Below are 11,523 nucleotides of genomic sequence, written 5' to 3'. Positions count from 1 at the left end.
GGCACAGATTGACTAAATTGTGTTCTAAATGAACCAAATATTAAACATGGCAAGTTTCGGGAACCTTTATTCAGCCAACGCGGCCCAAATGCGAAAACATACTGTGGAATCCCTGACGTCACGATGACGTACCAGCGCTGGGGTTTCGGCGCGAAATTCGAATACTGATACTTACACCTTCATTTTCTCATCTAATAAACTATTCCTAAATGACTGCCTACAGGGTTTTCAAACAATGCTTCATTAGTCTAAACTGATTTATTGTTTCGCTTTAGTGTCCCTTCAAACTTCAGCGTCATTTTCGTTTGAGAAGTGTCTGCAACGTGGCGAGGAGCCCATGTTGGCGCTGTTGCTATAGTGTGTTTCGTATGCTACGCTTGAGCAGTGGAGGCGGCGCCACGCCGAGGAGGGAGTGTGAAAGAGGAGAAACGAGGAGAAGTGAAGGCGAAGGAGGGTGCCACTACTTTACAAAGTTTACGGGGCTTTACCTATACCCAGGCCCTCCATGTGACGCAAAACATTTACTGAAACAAATGAATTTCTCAAGCAAATATAAGTGGAAAAATCGTAAACTATGACTTAAACACAACCTACAGACATGATAGCTCTCAGAATGTAATTTGATTATACGTGAAACTAAAAAATAGAACCCTTCATACACACAGACCGGCTGCGTCATCTGCCATTTGCGAGCGCCGACGCGATGGGTGTCTTGGTGGCCACGGAGCCGCATGCCGGGTTCCTTGCAATAACGTCAGCTGGCGCTCGCCTCTGTCCCATCGTTTCCCATGCAAGAGGCCACATTTCTACCACAAAGCCCGCCTTCGTGCATAGCACTTGCTGCCAGCATTCCCTATTAAACATTACAGTTACATGCGCTCCATTTGCCAGTAAGCATAAGAAGCAGTCATGAATCTTTGAATGCTATGGCGTTCCACACTTAAAGGCGAAGCTCAAGTGTCCTCCAAATTTTTTGCGGTTGTACGTCAGAAAAAAGGCTGCAGGTGATCGAATGAAGCCACAACTTTCATCTCCACATATGGACAAGTGCGCATTTTTTTTTTTTTTTTGCTGTGAACGGGGAGCAGTCTTATTGTCGATATGCACAAGTCATCATAAACGGCACTTGGGTGTTCACTAAATTAGGCTCGGGTAAAGAAGTTTCTGTTGCACCCTCAACATTTCCAGGATTTCTACCAGGTTGGAAAAGTGCGACATAACTTTACCAGCCCCCCGAATGAGCCACTAAATATTCTGGGAAGGTTTCATGCCACTATCCAGTGGAAACAAAGCACTGTCCAGCAAAGCATGTACATTACCTCACCATTACGCTCCATACTTTTGATTCTCCCAGCGCTTGAAGCCCTGGAGGTTATTAAATTCGCAGACTTGGTCAGTGGCGCGCCAGCCATCAAAGCTTCCTACCCGTAGGGTTTCGGTGGTCTAGGAGCTATAAAAGTAAAATACACAATTACACTAAAGCCGTACTCGATACCTGTTGCAATTCATGTTGCGCATCGCATTGCCTTACCCTTACGTGACCGAGTAAAACAGGAGCGGGAGCTTATAGAGAGGCTGTAATTCGCAAAGTAGATGAACAATATAGCAGAATGGTGCGTGGGAATCGTGCCAGTACTTAAACCATCTGGAGCCGTTCGTATTTGTGTTGACTTAATGCAATTAGATAAAAGGGTACATGACGAGCACTGTCATGCCGACTATTGATGATAGCCTTGATCTTTCGAGTGGGGCATCTGTGTTTTCGAAGTTGGGCGCCAACTCTGGCTTTCATCAAATTGAGTTGCTACCCAAAAGCCAGTCAACTACATTCATAACACCACATGGGCGATGCTGTTTTCAGAGACTGACGTTTGGAATAGCATCAGCAACCGGTTTGGTTCAGAAGAAAACTTCAGAGGTGCTTGAAGGAATCCCAGGCGTGATGAACATGATGGATGATGAGCTAATTTTTGGCTGCGAGAAGGCTCAACATGACGAGCGCGCTCGTCTAACTTTTGATTGTTTGATAAGTGCTGGCATTACGCCAAACCGAAGGTTCACTCAGATGCATATGCGCGCCTAACTTTTTGATGTGGAACGCTTTGCTTGTTTCTCTTTCCAGTTTACTGCGCTCTCTTCCCACTATAGACACATTATCAAAAACTGGTCCCCCGCAGGGGCGTCTGCGTCGGCAGGCATTTGGTGTGCTGCGACACCACGTACCCGAGCACACGAGGGTTGGACCCTTCCGCGTGTAGCCGTGCGCGGCTTAGCCGTGTTTGGGGAAAGGGGGATCCTGGGGGTTGAGCTGATGCTGGGTGTTTGGACCTTTAAGGCCCCCCGGCGGAGGCAACAAACCCCTTTGGCCTCTGCTTCACATAGACGGCACCCCCGGACTGACCCACCAGGGAAAAATCGGTAGTTGCCTTTTCCTGTCTCCCTCTCCCTCCAGCTTTCGTCTTTCTCTCACTTTTCACCTTTCCTGTCTTCTCCTGGCTTCTTCTTACTTCCAATTTTTCAGGCAGCAAGGGTTAACTTTGTGTGAGTAGCCAACCTTGGTTATGTCATATTGGGTTATAGTGGCAGCGTACAGCTGGCGTTTGCAGTCCCTGTTTTTCAGGCCCTGCAGCGTCCCCTTGTAGGACTCCACGGTGGGTGGCTGGCGTTACTGCCGAAATCTCACATATATTTATGGATAGCTCCTTTCCTCCACTCCCTGATTGCCCTCAGAAAAGAAGGCGCACCGATGAAGTTTTTCAGCTTTTCGGACGCCAAGTTCACAACTTCCCACGTTTCCATGTAGTTCACTCGGAAAAACCCGGCAAACCAGTGCGCACTATTTCACCGTTCCTTGTATATGTTTTTGGAGCCGGTTATAAGGCGACCAGGATGGCAAGCGGTGATCTCCTCCTGGAGCTCCGCGATAACAAACAATACGAGAAACTGCCTAAGCTTGTGTGATTTGGAGATAACCAACTAAGAGTAACCCCGCACTGTACTATGAAAACCACCCGCGGCGTTGTGTCGCACGATGACTTGCTGGAGCTCATTGAGGCTGATTTCTTGGAGGGCTTCAGTGAACAGAATGTAATCAATGGGAAAAGAATTAAGATGAGGCGAGATGGCAAAGAAATCCGAACCAAGCACTTGATAATCACCTTCGGATCAAGTGTCGTGCCCGAGTCAATCGAGGCAGGGTACATCAAGCTCCGTGTTAGGCCATATGCGCCCAATCCGCTCAGATGTTTCAAATGCCAACGTTTCGGCCACAGTTCGCAGAGCTGCCGAGGCCGTCAAACCTGTGCGAAGTGCAGTGCCCACGAACATACCTCTGAAGCTTGTGACAACACTCTCCATTGTGTAAACTGTGAAGGGGAGCACGCCGCATACTCGCGGTCGTGCCCATCCTGGAAAAAAGAAAAAGAAATTGTGACGATAAAAGTCAAGGAAAATATTAGTTTCAAGGAGGCACGCAGGCGGGTATCTTACCTGCCCAAAAACACATTTGCCGAAGTGGCGCGTCAGGGGGCAGCGCCACAACGGTCTCCGGCGGCTGTCTGACTCACACCCAGTGAGGCGGCAGTAACGCCATCCACTCCCCCCCCCCCCCCCCCCCCTTCGGCGGCTGCAGCTAGCGCTGCTGCATCAACCGAGCAGACGGGGCCATCAACCTCCGGGCAGGTGCCCCCAAAGGCCTTGTCCAACGTGCCGAGGCCTTCACGCCAAACAAAGCGCTCGGAAGAGCGCGTGTTCTGAGCCTCGCAAGAGGCGATGGACACAACCACCAGCAAGACGGCACCACCAGCGCCTAAGGAGCGGCGAGGCGCTCTCGACCGCTCCAAAAGAGACAAAACTCCCGTCACGGCGCCTGAAAAAAGCCCGTGAGCTAACCTCAGCCTCTTAAGCACACAGCACCCAACATATATAGCATAATGGATACACAAATACTACAATGGAATGTGAGAGGACTTCTCCATAACCTCGACGACATTAGAGAAATAATACACAAACACAATCCGAAGCTGCTGTGTGTTCAAGAGACACATCTCAAACCTACCCATACAAATTTTCTTAGAAACTAAACCATCTTCCGCAAAGACCGTGAGGAGGCTAATGCCTCTGGCGGTGTAGCAATAATAGCCGACAAGTCTGTAGCTTGCCGACCCGTCGCCCTTAACACGCCCCTTGAGGCAGTGTCAGTTCAGGCTATTCTTTTTAATAAAATAGTAACTGTGTGTTCCATATATATACCGCCGAACCGCCTAATGAAAAAACAGACCTTTATAAGCTCATTGACCAGCTCCCCGAGCCCTATACACTCGTGGGAGATTTTAACGCTCATAACACAATGTTGGGGAGACTCGCGATGCGACACGAGAGGCCGATTCATTGAAATTTTCCTTTTAACCTCCGGTGCGTCTCCTTTCAACAAGAAAGAACCAACGTATTATAATCTACATCATAACTGGTATTCATCAATAGACCTGGCGATCGGCTCCGCTTCCATCTGTCCTGATTTAGAATGGTATGTAATTAAATACCCATTCGGAAGTGATCATTTCCCAGTAACGCTGAACTTCGTAAACAAACATGACTTGCATCCACACTTCCCCCGCTGGAAATTGGCCTCAGCTGACTGGGAACGTTTTAGGGAATCCACCCACATGTCACGGGATTTTATAGATAATTTTACAATAGATCATGCTGTTTCATACTTTACCGCTTTTATCATTGACGCCGCTGAAAAGTCCATTTCTCAAACAAGAGGCACTTCATCCAAAAGACGGGTCTGATGGAATGACGATTGTAGAGAGGTGCGGAAGAGACAAAATAAAGCTTGGAGCAAACTACGTGAAAGTCCTACAGCAGAAAATTTAATAGAATTTAAACATGTTAAATTTCAGGGAAGAAGGACGCGACGACTGGCAAAGAGGGCAAGCTGGCAGAGGTTTCTATCTGGTATAAACTCGAATACTCAAGAATCAAAAGTATGGGATGGGCTGAGAAGGCTTAAGGGGCAAGAAATTCATCCGTTGCCCCTAGTAAACAGTGAAGCAAACCGCTTGGAAGACCAAGCAGACGCCCTTGGCGAACACTTCCAGCACGTTTCCAGTTCTAACCATTACTCCAAGGCATTTCTAAAACACAAACAAGTAGCAGAACACAAGGCTATCGACAGGAAATGCAGACCAAACGAACCCTTCAACGCGCCTTTTAACATTGCCGAGTTGAGAGCCTCCCTGACTGCATGTCAGAGCTCCGCACCTGGACCGGACAGGATCATGTACGACATGATTAAACACCTCCCCAGTGATACTCAAATCACTCTGCTAGCCGTTTTTAACGCAAAATGGGCTGCGGGATACCTCCCTACCGCATGGAAAGAAGCCCTGGTCGTTCCGATTCTTAAACAGGGCAAAGACCCCACATTAGTAACAAGTTATCGCCCGATTGCCCTCACAAGTTGTACATGCAAACTTTTTGAAAAAATGATAAACCGTCGACTTTTACACTTCCTTGAATTAAATAAATTTCTTGATCCGTATCAGTGTGGTTTTAGAGTAGGACGATCTACATCCGACCATCTAGTGCGCATGGAAGCAAACATTCGCGACGCCTTCGTGCATAAACAATCCTTCTTATCCGTGTTTCTCGATATGCAAAAGGCGTACAATACAACTTGGCGCTACAGTATCCTGCGTGACCTATCGACGCTGGGCATCCGCAGCACTATGTTAAACATTATAGAAAGCTACCTGCACAACCGTACATTCCGAGTGAAAATAGGTAATGCGCTGTCGCGTGCATTCATACAGGAAACTGGGGTATACCCCCAGGGAGGCGTACTGAGCTGCACGCTCTTTGTAGTTAAAATGAACACGCTTCATAAAACATTACCCCCATCTATTTTTTATTCCATCTACGTAGCCGACATACAAGTAGGTTTCAAATCTTGCAACCTAACAGTCTGTGAGAGGCAGGTACAATAGTGCTTGAACAAAGTCTCCAAGTGGCGAACCCCAACAAAAATTATTGCGTTCTTTTCACCAGGAAAAAAGGGCTTGCTGCAGATACCACTGTTGAAATATATGGGCAACGAATACCCGTAAACAAGGAACACAAATTCCTAGGTGTTATACTTGACTCCAGGGTTACATTCGTCCCACGCATAAAATACATTAAAGCAAAATGTCTTAAAACAATGAACTTACTTAAAATCCTATCCCACATAACATGGGGTAGCGACAGAAAGTGTTTATTGAATCTTTATAGGAGCCTAGTTCGATCACGACTAGACTATGGTGCCCAACTTTATCACTCCGCTGCACCGAGCGCGCTAAAGATATTACACCCCGTTCATCATCTGGGTATCCGCCTCGCCACTGGCGCATTTAGAACAAGCCCCGTCAAAAGTCTATATGCAGAGTCAGACGAGTGGTCACAACACTTTCAGAGAACATACATCAGCTTCACCTACTTTCTTAAAGTGCGCTCTAATAAGGAACATCCGTGTTTCACGACAGTAAACGACTTAACGTGTGAAACACTTTTCCGTAACAGACCCTCTATGAGACTTCCTTTGTCGCTGCGTGTAAGAGAACTTAGTGAAGAAATGGATGTCCCAATACTCGAACATCGCCTAATGGCTCCTGTTAATCTATTACCGCCCTGGGAGTGGCAGGTGATAGAATGTGACATATCCTTTGTAGAAGCCCCGAAGCACGCTCCTGAGCTTGAAATTGCTATGCATTTTCGAGAGCTTCAATCGAAGTACTCCTGCTAGGGATTTTACACAGACGCGTCCAAATCCCATGCTGGCGTATCTTACGCTGCTGTTGGTTCCTCTTTCTCTGAATCTGACGTGTTGAGCCCCCTAACAAGTATCTTCACTGCAGAAGTCTATGCAGTATTGTCTGCAGTAAAACATATAAAGACACTGAAACTTGACAGAGCAATAACATTCACAGACTCGTTAAGTCTAGTAAAAGCACTCATTTCGTTACAAAAGCATACAAATCCTGTCTTCAATGAACTCTACACACACTTATGTAACATCTATTCATCACATAGACATGTAGTAATATGCTGGGTTCCTGGCCATAGAGGAATTGAGAGAAATGTTAGTTTACGTTAAGTTAGTTTAAGTTAGTTTACGAACCAAAAGTTTATGATCAATAGGATTGCAGGCTTTAGATAAGTCGACAAAAACGCCTAAGGTAATAAACGTGCCTCGAAATTTTCAAGGATTAGTTCTTTCTGCTTAAGGAGTGCTAGTTCAGTCGACATGAATCTGCGGAAAGCGCGTTGATGTGGGGTTAATAAGTTATGTTTGTCAAGAAAATAGGATAACCTACAAAATATTATCTTCTCTAGTCCTTTGGAAAAAATCGGGAGTATGGAGATGGGTCTGTAGTTCGAAATAAGTGTTTTATCACCTTTTTTTTAATGGGAAGCACCTTTGCCACCTGCATTCTTTTCGGGAATTGGCCTTGGGAGAGACAGATATTGCAGATATGAGCAAGAACAGGGGAAATAATGTCATGCACATAGCTGACAGGCCTGATTTTCAGGCCATCAGCATCACAGGCACTACTGTTACTCAGGTTATGGAAAAGCAGTGTTATTTCATGTTCATTTGCAGGGTTCAAAAATATTGATTCCGTGCAGTGAGCATCTATAAATTGACAGGCACTCAGGCTGGCAGTTTGGTGACTTGTACTGGTGAAATGATCATTAAAACAACCAGGAAGCGCATCACTACAGATCTCCTCACCATTAATGACAATGTGCGTCTCAGGTGTATGACACGGTTCTGTTTGTTAATGTGTTTAACTTCTGCCAGATTTTACGGCCATCATTCTGGCATGTTAAAAAGTTCTTTTCAAAATATGTGGTACGACCCATACGTAGCTGTTTTGTAAGCCGGTTACGGAAGGACCTAAAGGCTTGCTAATCACCAGGATCTTTGGAATTGATAAACCGGTTAAAAAGCCTATTTTTCTCTTTAATTTTTTTAAACAGGTCATTCGTGACCCACGGTTTGCGAATTCGGGAAGCGCGAGGCTTTCGTGAACGGAACGGAAAATGTTTCTGATAACATATGCTAAAGGTGTCAATGAACAGCTCATACGCGTGTCAGCGCATTGAGAATCATAAACACAACTCCAGTCAACTTTACACAGTTCTTCGCGAAAACGGTCAAGGTTATCGCTGGTGATGGTTTGATATATGGGAAGACATTTATTTTAATTTTTTTATTTACGTTCCCAGCTAAAAAAAAATGGCATGTGGTCGCTGATGTGATATGAAAGAACACCAACCAGATTTGATATCAGCCTGACCGCGATTCGTGATGAATACATCAAGGCATGTTGAAGTATCAGACGCGACACTAGTAGGAGAACGTATGACATTACGGCAGGCAAAAGAATGCAGCAATACCTCAAAATCACGCCTCAGGACAGTGTTAACATGTAGGTCTATATTAAAGTCACCACCGATGATGATATTGTTCTGGAAATCGGAAGTGTATTCGAGAAGCCTTTGAAGGAAGAGCAAAAAACAATCGGAATTTCCATTTGGTGGATAATAAAAAACAGAGTAAACTGTACGCGCGTGAAGGATTGACAGCACTTCATAATCATTAGTGACACGCGAAAATTCCTCTACACACTTCACATTGAGGTAGTTTCGCACTAGCATGCAGACACCACCGCCACGTGGAGCAGTTTTGGATCGAATAAAATAATCGTAGTTCGGAAGCAGCCAGGGAAACGAGCTCTGGTGGTACCAAGTTTCTGACAGCATTTATCCAAATTAAGCGATGCCGGGCCAAATTCTGAAGAATTAACGAAGGTTTGGTCCCATAGACTAACAAGCACTTTAGCTGGAACCAATAGAGCCATCTGAATTATCCGAATTAACGGGTGTCGAATTATCAAGCTTTTACTGTATGCTGTAACATGATTAAACATATTATTGCATCTCATCCCTACCATCAACTAGAAACTAACAACTTCTTTTTTCATAACCAACAAGGTTTCAGGAGAGGTTTGCTGTGTAAAACGCAACTGCTTGAATTTAAGAGATTTGCATTTTAGCATAGGCTTAAATTTTCAAACTGACTGTGTCTTTCTGGATTTTTCTAAAGCTTTTGACCGCGTGGCCCACCTGTCACCTGTTTTTGAAATTACCAACATTAAAAGTTTATCCTGGCTTCAAAAATTTCTCCCAAACAGGCAGCAATTCATTTGCGCTAACAGCGTCTCCTCAGCCTTTTCAGGTGTTTGTTCCGTTGTACCACAAGAAAGCCTTCTTGGTCCCTTATGCTTCCTAATATACATTAATGACCTAATCAATGACTGCGCTTCATGCATGTGCATATTCACCGACTACTGCATTATCTATTGTCCTATTAACAGCTCTGATGACCTCCTGATCCTTCAATATGAACTTAACCAAATCACTAATTGGTTTGGCACCTGTCTGATTCACCAAAATGTAAAGCATTGTCCTTCAGCTGCAAATCTTCTAACTCGAACCATTCCTACTGTAACAAAAATGTCCTACTATCTCGGGCCTCATCGTTAATATACCTCGGCGTAAATCGATAAATAAACCTCTACTGGACTTCTCGCATACCACCGTCCGTGTCAGTACTCCACATTTGCTGGGTTACCTGCACTGCAACCTTTGAAACTCACCTACACTTATCCGCAAACTGGCATTTCGAACACTCGTTAACCTCAGCTTCAGTTCGCCGCTCCAGCCCGGTGTCCCCACAAAAATGAATTAATATGCTCTAATCGATCCAAAATTGAGCCGCACGTTTCATTCCCGGAATTATGACTACCATTCTAGCATAACCTAAACTTCAGCTGCCAAGCAAACATAGCGACTTAGCCATATTGTCATTCTTTCGCAAGTACGCCCACAACACTAATAAACGCTCCCTATCCCTAAAAACGTCATTCCACGGGTCACACAGATTACATGATCGGCTTAGCTAAACGCGCATCTATGGCAAAACTGAAGCATTCAACTCCTCTGCAATTCCATGTGCCATTTGTCTCTGGAACAGCCTCTGTGATAACATAGTTGCAAAAAGACTGAGAAATTCAGGCATTCATTCAAACTGCTCAACCCTTGTTAAACCACGCTGTCATACTCACTGTTCAGTTTTATTTTCCCTGCTCTTTCCTTACACTGTGATACATTTGTTACGGTAAACTAATCTAGTTGCTTTTTTTTGTTCTGTTATACAGCTGAATGTCATTATTATGTTTCTGTAACTTTTAGGCTGTGCACCTGACTAGTGTTTCTTTCAACATTCACATCGTCACAGCATTGCCACTTTTATGTGTATACTATGTTCTATGCTCCCCTTATTCAATACCCCACGTAGCGGCCTTGTAACGTATATTACAAATAAATGAATAAAATAAAAGATATCATTTTGACAAGAAACAGACACTTCTGCGTTCGGCGCACTTCATGAGAGCAAAAATAACGTATTGAAAAAGCGCATGTAATGAATACCATGCCCTACCCAAACTCCTAGCTCTTAACTCTTAGCTCACCACTGCTGCTGGGATTATTCGAAAGCTATTGAAATTACGCCTTGGAACCTGCTTTTTCTATCATGCAGGGTTGCAAGGAAGGTCCTCACTAATAAGTAGAGCACGTGTCTGCAGATGAGTATGCATATTTTATATATATTTATAAAGTGGCACCGTCAACAGCTGTGTTGCACAATGCGCGACGGAACATCATGGCAGCCCTCTTTTTTTATTCGACAGCCCCTTTGAGCAAGCTCTGCACCACACGAGGATCACGAGGTACGAAAATTACAGAACTGCAGAAAAAACAAGTCCCCATGGAGGCAGTACATTGGAACCTCGGCCGGAGAGAAATGCAACCTGAGTTAAAACAACAATGGAGGACCAACGGCAGTGCTATATCTGTGGCATAATCTGTGGCTATATCTGTGGCATAACGGACACAGAAAAGAGCAGACAGGACGAGCGCTAACTCTCAACTATATTTTTATTAAAACGAAGAACATATATATAGGTGATTGCTAAAACCGCAGCATAAGAACATGACAAGGTAAAAAACATCGGTTAAACATATCAGGAGGTATGGAAGTCAAAGAAGGAAACAAAAAAAGATTACTTCAGATTTGTACACGTATTGCGAAGGTACTGAAATTCGCAATCTAACAGAGACAATGAAGCATGGCTAACGTAAGTGTCTCCTAATCTTTCGATGTGGAATGCCTCGATAATTTCCCGTGTGGTTTGGCATTTATGTCTAGAAAGAATTTTTGTGTCTTCAAAGAAAGGTTTACAACCACAATTGAAACAATGTGACGCCAAATGTGATGCATTAGGGTTGTTTAGTGAATGTTTGTGTTCTTTAATTTAGTCTAATGTTAATACACTTGCCGCTCCGTCCAATGTAAGCTTTGCCGCACCCGAGTGGAATCTGATAAACTATACCGGTGTTAAAAGGCACTAAAGG

Source organism: Dermacentor albipictus, chromosome 10 (assembly GCF_038994185.2).
Source record: "Dermacentor albipictus isolate Rhodes 1998 colony chromosome 10, USDA_Dalb.pri_finalv2, whole genome shotgun sequence".
In the NCBI taxonomy this organism is placed as follows: domain Eukaryota; kingdom Metazoa; phylum Arthropoda; class Arachnida; order Ixodida; family Ixodidae; genus Dermacentor; species Dermacentor albipictus.
Note: the sequence above shows the minus strand (reverse complement) of the source record.